A 13699-nucleotide genomic window follows, 5' to 3' on the forward strand; every position below is an offset into this window, starting at 1 on the left:
CTAGGTGTAAACAACATCTCTCCTTTGCTGTGTATGTGACTATGGAGCTGTTTGGTGATGTCGTCTATTATGGCCTTCATAGAAGCAACAGGAGATTGTTGCATCCATCTAGAACCCTCAGAACTACAGTGCTATGATGTCACTCACTTCCACAGGCCTTGCAGAGTGTAAACAACAACAACCCAGCTTTGTTGTGTATGTAACCATAGGGATTTGTGATGTCACCTAGAACCTTCACAGCAGCGACAGCTTTATGAGGAGCATCAGCACTGCTCTGCCTGAGCAGAACCATCACCGCCATAGGTTGTCAAATAACCCGGGTTTAACCCACACAGGTAAGTCCAATGGGGTGCAGGCATGTCCTCTATGCTTACAGCTTCCCGTGGGTGTTGGTTTGATACCGTTTGGGGACAGCCAAGGAGGCATCTGCAGGCAACAAAGGTAGGTGTGTGCTTGTGTGTGTGTTTCCTATGCAGATCCTAAGCCCAGTGTCACATGCAAGTAGGAGGAGTAAGAAGGGTTCCTGGCAAATCCGGGTTATGGATTGCATTTAAAAAGGCCCCGTGGGAGTGCAATGGGCCCCTGTCTTGCTGCTTAGCAATAATGGTATGGGTTTAGGTTCTGCTGTGTGTACTGGTGGTTGACTGCCCCCCAGCCCAGAGTGTGCATGGAAAATTGTCTGGCAGCCTCCCTGACAGCAAGCAGTGATAGTGCCCATGAAGGGGACCTTGTTGGGCCCGCCCCTTTCACGGTTATCGCTTCTCGGCCTTTTGGCTAAGATCAAGTGTAGTATCTGTTCTTATCAGTTTTCATGCTGGTGGGGATGGGTGCTGCATGGAGGATGCAGGTGTACCAGGGCTTTCCGGGGCTGGTTCTGAGGAATCAGCTCGACGGCTGCCCCGATGTGACCTGTTCCCTCCGGGTCTCGCCATGAGGCTGAGAGGGTCTAGAGCCGAGGTACTTTTGTGCCTCGGGGAGTGGTGACCCCGAGGTGCCGAAACTCACTGGGAGAATAGGCTCACTGAGTTGAAGCACGGGCACCATAATCTCTTCACCTTGTGGCACTCACCTCTTGATTCCCGGCCTTCTGGCTAGGATCAGAGAAATTTTTATAGATCCGGCCGGATGTCTGGGCAGTATATCTGCACACATTCACTTATTTATTTATTTTTTTGTCTCACTGTGTCACTTTTTGCGTGTTGTGTGTTCACAGGATTTGTCAGGATGCGGTAGCCCTTCTGGGTGTCCCTCCTGGCGGTCTAGGGGAGGTGTGTGTGGCCATTAGGTTCCGCACCTCCCTGCAAACACCCCGGGTACCCCTGCTTTGGCAGGGTACCTACCGTAATCGGCTCTGCGGGCAGATACCTTGGCCAACGCCAAGGGGGATGCCGGGAGCATTTGTGGTCCCCTAGTAGCTTTGGCGAAAAGGGACATCGAACCTGGAACCTCGCAGGTACCTTTTGGTCCGGAGGCGAAGGGTAAGGTTTGTTGGGGGGCCTCTCTCCTATCGGAGAAGGGCTTGCGATAGACCGCATCCTTTGTGCACGTTTTTTTTAGTGTAACACGTTTGCACTTTTTCTTGCACTTTGGGTGAATCGAAAGCACGTTCCTCGGCTTTAGATAAAAAAAAAAAAAAAAAAAAAAAATCTGTTCTTATCAGTTTAATATCTGATACGTCCCCTATCTGGGGACCATATATTAAATGGATTTTTGAGAACGGGGGCCGATTTCGAAGCTTGCTTCCGTCGCCCTATGCATTGACCCGATATGGCAGTATCTTCGGGTACAGTGCACCACCCCCTTACAGGGTTAAAAAGAAAGATTCCTACTTTCATTGCTACCTGCTTGCTGGCTAGCCAGCTAGCCAGCCCTGTGGGCCTTGCTGCTGCTGCTGCTGCAGCCAAAAAACAAAAGGTGGTGCTGCTGCTGCTTCTGCTTCTGCTTGTGTCTGGCCGCTGTTGGAGCGTCCAGGCACAGGACTTCTGCTGCTGCTGACTAAATGGCCTCCTTAATTGGATCATTTGAGTAGCCAGCACACCTGTGCAGGTAGGGCATGACATGATAGGCAGCTGCCTTGATAGCGGGTGGGTGCTGAATGTTCCTAATTGACAAAATAAGATGAATGCTTATGAAGAAATATAAAATCTCATCCCTTCCCCAATATCGCGCCACACCCCTACCCCTTAATTCCCTGGTTGAACTTGATGGACATATGTCTTTTTTCGACCGTACTAACTATGTAACTATGTAACATAACATGGGGGGGGGGGTCTCCTGGCTGTTCACACAGGTGTGTCATTGCTGTACATTGACCATGCATTGCTTCTGTGGTATTGCAAAGGCAAAGACAAATGCTTCCAGCCATCCATTGCACTAATGGATTGGTCATCAGCTGGCTGTCTATGTCCCGCATCAATATAGACCAAAGTACAGAGGGTTAGGCTATGCTATTGTGCACCTACCTGATGCATCAGAAGGTGCGAGGCCCTTGCTAAATTCTGTGCACAGACTTTGAGATCTATGCTTTAGACTGTATCTAAACCTGCTCCAACATGGACTGACATTCTGGCCTACTTTCAGCCGATGCGACTTGTCTGTCGCTGAACAGTCGCTTTTTATGTATTCAGCACCTATGTATAATGTTGTAAAAATGCTCTAGAAGCTAAAGTCGCAGAAATGTCACACATATTTGGCCTGCAACTTTCTGTGCGACAAATTCAGACAGGAAAAATCAGTATAAATCCTTAGAAAATTATCCCCCAGTGTCTCCATCTGCTGGCGGTATTGAATAAGCATTGCTGCACTGATGGGGTATGCATTAGACGAAAAAAAAGAAGAAAAAGAAGAATAATACGCCCAGAAAAGAGGCGAAAAGGAGAAAAACGTAAAAAAACGTGAAAAAAAAGTAAGAGGAAGAGAAGGGAAAAAAAGGTGGAAATGGGTTTAAAAGTGATTTCGGCGGAGAAATATATATATATATATATATATATATATATATATACGCGCACACACACACATATATATAAACGTATTCTCCGTTGAGATATTGCAGCCGCTGCTGTGTCCAGGCCCAGGAGCCTTAGCACTGTGCTGTGATGTCACTCAATACCACTGACATCACTAGGTGTAAACAACATCTCTCCTTTGCTGTGTATGTGACTATGGAGCTGTTTGGTGATGTCGTCTATTATGGCCTTCATAGAAGCAACAGGAGATTGTTGCATCCATCTAGAACCCTCAGAACTACAGTGCTATGATGTCACTCACTTCCACAGGCCTTGCAGAGTGTAAACAACAACAACCCAGCTTTGTTGTGTATGTAACCATAGGGATTTGTGATGTCACCTAGAACCTTCACAGCAGCGACAGCTTTATGAGGAGCATCAGCACTGCTCTGCCTGAGCAGAACCATCACCGCCATAGGTTGTCAAATAACCCGGGTTTAACCCACACAGGTAAGTCCAATGGGGTGCAGGCATGTCCTCTATGCTTACAGCTTCCCGTGGGTGTTGGTTTGATACCGTTTGGGGACAGCCAAGGAGGCATCTGCAGGCAACAAAGGTAGGTGTGTGCTTGTGTGTGTGTTTCCTATGCAGATCCTAAGCCCAGTGTCACATGCAAGTAGGAGGAGTAAGAAGGGTTCCTGGCAAATCCGGGTTATGGATTGCATTTAAAAAGGCCCCGTGGGAGTGCAATGGGCCCCTGTCTTGCTGCTTAGCAATAATGGTATGGGTTTAGGTTCTGCTGTGTGTACTGGTGGTTGACTGCCCCCCAGCCCAGAGTGTGCATGGAAAATTGTCTGGCAGCCTCCCTGACAGCAAGCAGTGATAGTGCCCATGAAGGGGACCTTGTTGGGCCCGCCCCTTTCACGGTTATCGCTTCTCGGCCTTTTGGCTAAGATCAAGTGTAGTATCTGTTCTTATCAGTTTAATATCTGATACGTCCCCTATCTGGGGACCATATATTAAATGGATTTTTGAGAACGGGGGCCGATTTCGAAGCTTGCTTCCGTCGCCCTATGCATTGACCCGATATGGCAGTATCTTCGGGTACAGTGCACCACCCCCTTACAGGGTTAAAAAGAAAGATTCCTACTTTCATTGCTACCTGCTTGCTGGCTAGCCAGCTAGCCAGCCCTGTGGGCCTTGCTGCTGCTGCTGCTGCAGCCAAAAAACAAAAGGTGGTGCTGCTGCTGCTTCTGCTTCTGCTTGTGTCTGGCCGCTGTTGGAGCGTCCAGGCACAGGACTTCTGCTGCTGCTGACTAAATGGCCTCCTTAATTGGATCATTTGAGTAGCCAGCACACCTGTGCAGGTAGGGCATGACATGATAGGCAGCTGCCTTGATAGCGGGTGGGTGCTGAATGTTCCTAATTGACAAAATAAGATTAATGCTTATGAAGAAATATAAAATCTCATCCCTTCCCCAATATCGCGCCACACCCCTACCCCTTAATTCCCTGGTTGAACTTGATGGACATATGTCTTTTTTCGACCGTACTAACTATGTAACTATGTAACATAACATGGGGGGGGGGGTCTCCTGGCTGTTCACACAGGTGTGTCATTGCTGTACATTGACCATGCATTGCTTCTGTGGTATTGCAAAGGCAAAGACAAATGCTTCCAGCCATCCATTGCACTAATGGATTGGTCATCAGCTGGCTGTCTATGTCCCGCATCAATATAGACCAAAGTACAGAGGGTTAGGCTATGCTATTGTGCACCTACCTGATGCATCAGAAGGTGCGAGGCCCTTGCTAAATTCTGTGCACAGACTTTGAGATCTATGCTTTAGACTGTATCTAAACCTGCTCCAACATGGACTGACATTCTGGCCTACTTTCAGCCGATGCGACTTGTCTGTCGCTGAACAGTCGCTTTTTATGTATTCAGCACCTATGTATAATGTTGTAAAAATGCTCTAGAAGCTAAAGTCGCAGAAATGTCACACATATTTGGCCTGCAACTTTCTGTGCGACAAATTCAGACAGGAAAAATCAGTATAAATCCTTAGAAAATTATCCCCCAGTGTCTCCATCTGCTGGCGGTATTGAATAAGCATTGCTGCACTGATGGGGTATGCATTAGACGAAAAAAAAGAAGAAAAAGAAGAATAATACGCCCAGAAAAGAGGCGAAAAGGAGAAAAACGTAAAAAAACGTGAAAAAAAAGTAAGAGGAAGAGAAGGGAAAAAAAGGTGGAAATGGGTTTAAAAGTGATTTCGGCGGAGAAATATATATATATATATATATATATATATATATATATATATATATATATACGCGCACACACACACATATATATAAACGTATTCTCCGTTGAGATATTGCAGCCGCTGCTGTGTCCAGGCCCAGGAGCCTTAGCACTGTGCTGTGATGTCACTCAATACCACTGACATCACTAGGTGTAAACAACATCTCTCCTTTGCTGTGTATGTGACTATGGAGCTGTTTGGTGATGTCGTCTATTATGGCCTTCATAGAAGCAACAGGAGATTGTTGCATCCATCTAGAACCCTCAGAACTACAGTGCTATGATGTCACTCACTTCCACAGGCCTTGCAGAGTGTAAACAACAACAACCCAGCTTTGTTGTGTATGTAACCATAGGGATTTGTGATGTCACCTAGAACCTTCACAGCAGCGACAGCTTTATGAGGAGCATCAGCACTGCTCTGCCTGAGCAGAACCATCACCGCCATAGGTTGTCAAATAACCCGGGTTTAACCCACACAGGTAAGTCCAATGGGGTGCAGGCATGTCCTCTATGCTTACAGCTTCCCGTGGGTGTTGGTTTGATACCGTTTGGGGACAGCCAAGGAGGCATCTGCAGGCAACAAAGGGAGGTGTGTGCTTGTGTGTGTGTTTCCTATGCAGATCCTAAGCCCAGTGTCACATGCAAGTAGGAGGAGTAAGAAGGGTTCCTGGCAAATCCGGGTTATGGATTGCATTTAAAAAGGCCCCGTGGGAGTGCAATGGGCCCCTGTCTTGCTGCTTAGCAATAATGGTATGGGTTTAGGTTCTGCTGTGTGTACTGGTGGTTGACTGCCCCCCAGCCCAGAGTGTGCATGGAAAATTGTCTGGCAGCCTCCCTGACAGCAAGCAGTGATAGTGCCCATGAAGGGGACCTTGTTGGGCCCGCCCCTTTCACGGTTATCGCTTCTCGGCCTTTTGGCTAAGATCAAGTGTAGTATCTGTTCTTATCAGTTTAATATCTGATACGTCCCCTATCTGGGGACCATATATTAAATGGATTTTTGAGAACGGGGGCCGATTTCGAAGCTTGCTTCCGTCGCCCTATGCATTGACCCGATATGGCAGTATCTTCGGGTACAGTGCACCACCCCCTTACAGGGTTAAAAAGAAAGATTCCTACTTTCATTGCTACCTGCTTGCTGGCTAGCCAGCTAGCCAGCCCTGTGGGCCTTGCTGCTGCTGCTGCTGCAGCCAAAAAACAAAAGGTGGTGCTGCTGCTGCTTCTGCTTCTGCTTGTGTCTGGCCGCTGTTGGAGCGTCCAGGCACAGGACTTCTGCTGCTGCTGACTAAATGGCCTCCTTAATTGGATCATTTGAGTAGCCAGCACACCTGTGCAGGTAGGGCATGACATGATAGGCAGCTGCCTTGATAGCGGGTGGGTGCTGAATGTTCCTAATTGACAAAATAAGATGAATGCTTATGAAGAAATATAAAATCTCATCCCTTCCCCAATATCGCGCCACACCCCTACCCCTTAATTCCCTGGTTGAACTTGATGGACATATGTCTTTTTTCGACCGTACTAACTATGTAACTATGTAACATAACATGGGGGGGGGGGGGTCTCCTGGCTGTTCACACAGGTGTGTCATTGCTGTACATTGACCATGCATTGCTTCTGTGGTATTGCAAAGGCAAAGACAAATGCTTCCAGCCATCCATTGCACTAATGGATTGGTCATCAGCTGGCTGTCTATGTCCCGCATCAATATAGACCAAAGTACAGAGGGTTAGGCTATGCTATTGTGCACCTACCTGATGCATCAGAAGGTGCGAGGCCCTTGCTAAATTCTGTGCACAGACTTTGAGATCTATGCTTTAGACTGTATCTAAACCTGCTCCAACATGGACTGACATTCTGGCCTACTTTCAGCCGATGCGACTTGTCTGTCGCTGAACAGTCGCTTTTTATGTATTCAGCACCTATGTATAATGTTGTAAAAATGCTCTAGAAGCTAAAGTCGCAGAAATGTCACACATATTTGGCCTGCAACTTTCTGTGCGACAAATTCAGACAGGAAAAATCAGTATAAATCCTTAGAAAATTATCCCCCAGTGTCTCCATCTGCTGGCGGTATTGAATAAGCATTGCTGCACTGATGGGGTATGCATTAGACGAAAAAAAAGAAGAAAAAGAAGAATAATACGCCCAGAAAAGAGGCGAAAAGGAGAAAAACGTAAAAAAAACGTGAAAAAAAAGTAAGAGGAAGAGAAGGGAAAAAAAGGTGGAAATGGGTTTAAAAGTGATTTCGGCGGAGAAATATATATATATATATATATATATATATATATATATATATATATATATACGCGCACACACACACATATATATAAACGTATTCTCCGTTGAGATATTGCAGCCGCTGCTGTGTCCAGGCCCAGGAGCCTTAGCACTGTGCTGTGATGTCACTCAATACCACTGACATCACTAGGTGTAAACAACATCTCTCCTTTGCTGTGTATGTGACTATGGAGCTGTTTGGTGATGTCGTCTATTATGGCCTTCATAGAAGCAACAGGAGATTGTTGCATCCATCTAGAACCCTCAGAACTACAGTGCTATGATGTCACTCACTTCCACAGGCCTTGCAGAGTGTAAACAACAACAACCCAGCTTTGTTGTGTATGTAACCATAGGGATTTGTGATGTCACCTAGAACCTTCACAGCAGCGACAGCTTTATGAGGAGCATCAGCACTGCTCTGCCTGAGCAGAACCATCACCGCCATAGGTTGTCAAATAACCCGGGTTTAACCCACACAGGTAAGTCCAATGGGGTGCAGGCATGTCCTCTATGCTTACAGCTTCCCGTGGGTGTTGGTTTGATACCGTTTGGGGACAGCCAAGGAGGCATCTGCAGGCAACAAAGGTAGGTGTGTGCTTGTGTGTGTGTTTCCTATGCAGATCCTAAGCCCAGTGTCACATGCAAGTAGGAGGAGTAAGAAGGGTTCCTGGCAAATCCGGGTTATGGATTGCATTTAAAAAGGCCCCGTGGGAGTGCAATGGGCCCCTGTCTTGCTGCTTAGCAATAATGGTATGGGTTTAGGTTCTGCTGTGTGTACTGGTGGTTGACTGCCCCCCAGCCCAGAGTGTGCATGGAAAATTGTCTGGCAGCCTCCCTGACAGCAAGCAGTGATAGTGCCCATGAAGGGGACCTTGTTGGGCCCGCCCCTTTCACGGTTATCGCTTCTCGGCCTTTTGGCTAAGATCAAGTGTAGTATCTGTTCTTATCAGTTTAATATCTGATACGTCCCCTATCTGGGGACCATATATTAAATGGATTTTTGAGAACGGGGGCCGATTTCGAAGCTTGCTTCCGTCGCCCTATGCATTGACCCGATATGGCAGTATCTTTGGGTACAGTGCACCACCCCCTTACAGGGTTAAAAAGAAAGATTCCTACTTTCATTGCTACCTGCTTGCTGGCTAGCCAGCTAGCCAGCCCTGTGGGCCTTGCTGCTGCTGCTGCTGCAGCCAAAAAACAAAAGGTGGTGCTGCTGCTGCTTCTGCTTCTGCTTGTGTCTGGCCACTGTTGGAGCGTCCAGGCACAGGACTTCTGCTGCTGCTGACTAAATGGCCTCCTTAATTGGATCATTTGAGTAGCCAGCACACCTGTGCAGGTAGGGCATGACATGATAGGCAGCTGCCTTGATAGCGGGTGGGTGCTGAATGTTCCTAATTGACAAAATAAGATTAATGCTTATGAAGAAATATAAAATCTCATCCCTTCCCCAATATCGCGCCACACCCCTACCCCTTAATTCCCTGGTTGAACTTGATGGACATATGTCTTTTTTCGACCGTACTAACTATGTAACTATGTAACATAACATGGGGGGGGGGGGGTCTCCTGGCTGTTCACACAGGTGTGTCATTGCTGTACATTGACCATGCATTGCTTCTGTGGTATTGCAAAGGCAAAGACAAATGCTTCCAGCCATCCATTGCACTAATGGATTGGTCATCAGCTGGCTGTCTATGTCCCGCATCAATATAGACCAAAGTACAGAGGGTTAGGCTATGCTATTGTGCACCTACCTGATGCATCAGAAGGTGCGAGGCCCTTGCTAAATTCTGTGCACAGACTTTGAGATCTATGCTTTAGACTGTATCTAAACCTGCTCCAACATGGACTGACATTCTGGCCTACTTTCAGCCGATGCGACTTGTCTGTCGCTGAACAGTCGCTTTTTATGTATTCAGCACCTATGTATAATGTTGTAAAAATGCTCTAGAAGCTAAAGTCGCAGAAATGTCACACATATTTGGCCTGCAACTTTCTGTGCGACAAATTCAGACAGGAAAAATCAGTATAAATCCTTAGAAAATTATCCCCCAGTGTCTCCATCTGCTGGCGGTATTGAATAAGCATTGCTGCACTGATGGGGTATGCATTAGACGAAAAAAAAGAAGAAAAAGAAGAATAATACGCCCAGAAAAGAGGCGAAAAGGAGAAAAACGTAAAAAAACGTGAAAAAAAAGTAAGAGGAAGAGAAGGGAAAAAAAGGTGGAAATGGGTTTAAAAGTGATTTTGGCGGAGAAATATATATATATATATATATATATATATATATATATATATATACGCGCACACACACACATATATATAAACGTATTCTCCGTTGAGATATTGCAGCCGCTGCTGTGTCCAGGCCCAGGAGCCTTAGCACTGTGCTGTTGTCACGATGCCGGCTGGCAGGTGGTGGATCCTCTGTGCCAGAGAGGGATTGGCGTGGACCGTGCTAGAGGATCGGTTCTAAGTCACTACTGGTTTTCACCAGAGCCCGCCGCAAAGCGGGATGGTCTTGCTGCGGCGGTAGTGACCAGGTCGTATCCCCTAGCAACGGCTCAACCTCTCTGGCTGCTGAAGATAGGCGCGGTACAAGGGAGTAGACAGAAGCAAGGTCGGACGTAGCAGAAGGTCGGGGCAGGCAGCAAGGATCGTAGTCAGGGGCAACGGCAGAAGGTCTGGAATCACAGGCAAGGAACACACAAGGAACGCTTTCACTGGCACTAGGGCAACAAGATCCGGCGAGGGAGTGAAGGGGAAGTGAGGTGATATAGGGAAGTGCACAGGTGTAAACACTAATTGGAACCACTGCACCAATCAGCGGTGCAGTGGCCCTTTAAATCGCAAAGACCCGGCGCGCGCGCGCCCTAGGGAGCGGGGCCGCGCGCGCCGGGACAGAACTGACGGGGAGCGAGTCAGGTACGGGAGCCGGGGTGCGCATCGCGAGCGGGCGCTACCCGCATCGCGAATCGCATCCCGGCCGGAGGTGGTAACGCAGCGCCCCGGGTCCGTGGAACCGACCGGGGCGCTGCAGTGAGGGAAGTGTAGCGAGCGCTCCGGGGAGGAGCGGGGACCCGGAGCGCTCGGCGTAACAGTACCCCCCCCCTTGGGTCTCCCCCTCTTCTTGGGGCCTGAGAACCTGAGGATCAGACTTTTGTCCAGGATATTGTCCTCAGGTTCCCAGGACCTCTCTTCTGGACCACAACCCTCCCAATCCACTAAAAAAAAAGTTTTTCCTCTGACCTTTTTAGAGGCCAAGATCTCTTTGACAGAGAAGATGTCCGAGGAGCCGGAAACAGGAGTGGGAGGAACAGATTTAGGAGAAAAACGGTTGAGGATGAGAGGTTTAAGAAGAGAGACGTGAAAGGCATTAGGGATACGAAGAGAAGGAGGAAGAAGAAGTTTGTAAGAGACAGGATTAATTTGACACAAAACTTTAAAAGGACCAAGATAGCGTGGTCCCAACTTATAGCTCGGGACACGGAAACGGACATATTTAGCGGAGAGCCATACCTTGTCTCCAGGGGAAAAAATGGGAGGAGCTCTTCTTTTCTTATCTGCGAATCTCTTCATGCGAGAAGAAGCCTGTAAGAGAGAATTTTGGGTCTCTTTCCATATGGTGGAAAGATCACGAGAAATTTCATCCACAGCGGGCAGACCAGAGGGCAAGGGGGTAGGGAGGGGGGGAAGAGGGTGACGGCCGTACACCACGAAAAACGGAGATTTGGAGGAAGATTCAGAGATTCTGAAATTATACGAGAATTCGGCCCAAGGTAGAAGATCTGCCCAGTCATCCTGGCGGGAGGAAACAAAATGTCGTAAATAGTCACCCAAGATCTGGTTAATTCTCTCTACTTGTCCATTGGATTGAGGATGGTATGCAGAAGAAAAATTTAATTTAATCTTGAGTTGTTTACAGAGAGCCCTCCAGAATTTAGACACAAATTGGACGCCTCTATCCGAGACGATCTGTGTAGGCAACCCGTGAAGACGAAAAATGTGTACAAAAAATTGTTTAGCCAACTGAGGCGCTGAAGGAAGACCAGGAAGAGGGATGAAATGTGCCATTTTGGAGAATCGATCAACGACCACCCAAATAACAGTGTTGCCATGGGATGGGGGTAAGTCAGTAATAAAATCCATACCAATCAGAGACCAAGGTTGTTCGGGGACAGGTAGAGGATGAAGAAAACCAGCGGGCTTCTGGCGAGGAGTCTTATCCCGGGCACAGATAGTGCAGGCTCGCACAAAGTCCACCACATCAGTCTCTAGAGTCGGCCACCAATAGAAGCGAGAGATGAGTTGCACAGATTTCTTAATGCCCGCATGACCTGCGAGATGGGAGGAGTGACCCCATTTGAGGATCCCAAGGCGTTGGCGTGGAGAAACAAAGGTCTTTCCTGGAGGAGTTTGCCTGATGGAGGCTGGAGAAGTGGAAATCAGGCAGTCAGGAGGAATGATGTGTTGAGGAGAGAGTTCAATTTCAGAGGCATCTGAGGAACGAGAGAGAGCATCGGCCCTAATGTTCTTATCAGCAGGCCGAAAGTGAATTTCAAAATTAAATCGGGCAAAGAACAGAGACCACCTGGCCTGACGAGGATTCAGCCGTTGGGCAGACTGGAGGTAGGAGAGGTTCTTGTGATCGGTGTAAATAATAACTGGAAATCTTGATCCCTCCAGCAGATGCCTCCATTCCTCAAGTGCTAATTTAATGGCTAGAAGCTCTCGATCCCCGATGGAGTAGTTCCTCTCCGCCGGAGAGAAGGTCCTGGAAAAAAAACCACAAGTAACAGCATGCCCGGAAGAGTTTTTTTGTAGAAGGACAGCTCCAGCTCCCACTGAGGAGGCATCAACCTCCAATAGGAAGGGTTTAGATGGGTCAGGTCTGGAGAGCACGGGAGCCGAAGAAAAGGCAGACTTGAGTCGTTTAAAGGCGTCTTCCGCTTGAGGAGGCCAAGACTTGGGATCGGCATTTTTTTTTGTTAAAGCCACAATAGGAGCCACAATGGTAGAAAAATGTGGAATAAATTGCCTGTAATAATTGGCGAACCCCAAAAAACGTTGGATGGCACGGAGTCCGGAGGGGCGTGGCCAATCTAAGACGGCAGAGAGTTTATCTGGGTCCATTTGTAGTCCCTGGCCAGAGACCAAGTATCCTAGAAAAGGAAGAGATTGGCATTCAAACAGACATTTCTCTATTTTGGCATAGAGTTGATTATCACGAAGTCTCTGAAGAACCATACGGACATGCTGGCGGTGTTCTTCAAGATTGGCAGAAAAAATCAGGATATCGTCCAGATATACAACAACACAGGAGTATAGGAGATCACGAAAAATTTCATTAACAAAGTCTTGGAAGACGGCAGGGGCGTTGCATAGACCAAAGGGCATGACCAGATACTCAAAGTGTCCATCTCTGGTGTTAAATGCCGTTTTCCATTCATCCCCCTCTCTGATGCGGATGAGATTATAAGCACCTCTTAAGTCCAGTTTGGTAAAAATATGGGCACCTTGGAGACGATCAAAGAGTTCAGAGATGAGGGGTAGGGGGTAGCGGTTCTTAACCGTGATTTTATTAAGACCGCGGTAGTCAATGCAAGGACGTAGAGAGCCATCTTTTTTGGACACAAAGAAAAATCCGGCTCCGGCAGGAGAGGAGGATTTACGGATAAAGCCCTTTTTTAAATTTTCTTGGACGTATTCAGACATGGCAAGAGTCTCTGGGACGGACAGAGGATAGATTCTGCCCCGGGGTGGAGTAGTGCCCGGGAGGAGGTCAATGGGACAATCATAAGGCCTGTGAGGAGGTAGAGTCTCAGCTTGTTTTTTGCAAAAAACGTCCGCAAAGTCCATATAGGCCTTAGGGAGACCGGTTACATGAGGAAGCACAGGGACACGGCAAGGTTTACTGGGAACCGGTTTTAAGCAGTCCTTGGAACAAGAGGGCCCCCAACTCTTGATCTCCCCAGTGGACCAATCCAGGATTGGGGAATGGAGTTGAAGCCAGGGAAGTCCAAGAAGGATTTCAGAAGTGCAATTGGGGAGGACCAACAGTTCAATCCTCTCGTGATGAGATCCGATGCGCATTAGAAGGGGCTCCGTGCGGAAACGTATAGTACAGTCCAATCTTTCATTGTTTACACAATTGATGTAG

The 13699-nt window shown here is 47.7% G+C and overlaps 4 non-coding genes and 1 pseudogene across 4 annotated transcripts; all 5 read left to right on the forward strand.

Moving 5' to 3' along the window:
• The first annotated feature begins 754 nt into the window (after nt 1-754).
• LOC130329535 (U2 spliceosomal RNA) lies at nt 755-914 on the forward strand (annotated as a pseudogene).
• A 695-nt stretch (nt 915-1609) lies between these two features.
• On the forward strand, nt 1610-1799 carry LOC130329534 (U2 spliceosomal RNA). The gene has a single exon (XR_008873088.1). It is a non-coding gene; the product is annotated as a U2 spliceosomal RNA (small nuclear RNA).
• A 2075-nt stretch (nt 1800-3874) lies between these two features.
• Nucleotides 3875-4065, forward strand: LOC130329564 (U2 spliceosomal RNA). Its single transcript, XR_008873109.1, has one exon. It is a non-coding gene; the product is annotated as a U2 spliceosomal RNA (small nuclear RNA).
• A 2089-nt stretch (nt 4066-6154) lies between these two features.
• Nucleotides 6155-6345, forward strand: LOC130329565 (U2 spliceosomal RNA). Its single transcript, XR_008873110.1, has one exon. It is a non-coding gene; the product is annotated as a U2 spliceosomal RNA (small nuclear RNA).
• Nucleotides 6346-8437: 2092 nt separating this feature from the next.
• On the forward strand, nt 8438-8628 carry LOC130329516 (U2 spliceosomal RNA). Its single transcript, XR_008873074.1, has one exon. It is a non-coding gene; the product is annotated as a U2 spliceosomal RNA (small nuclear RNA).
• Nucleotides 8629-13699: the final 5071 nt, after the last annotated feature.

The sequence above is a fragment of the Hyla sarda genome, unplaced genomic scaffold, assembly GCF_029499605.1.
Source record: "Hyla sarda isolate aHylSar1 unplaced genomic scaffold, aHylSar1.hap1 scaffold_318, whole genome shotgun sequence".
Classification (NCBI taxonomy): domain Eukaryota; kingdom Metazoa; phylum Chordata; class Amphibia; order Anura; family Hylidae; genus Hyla; species Hyla sarda.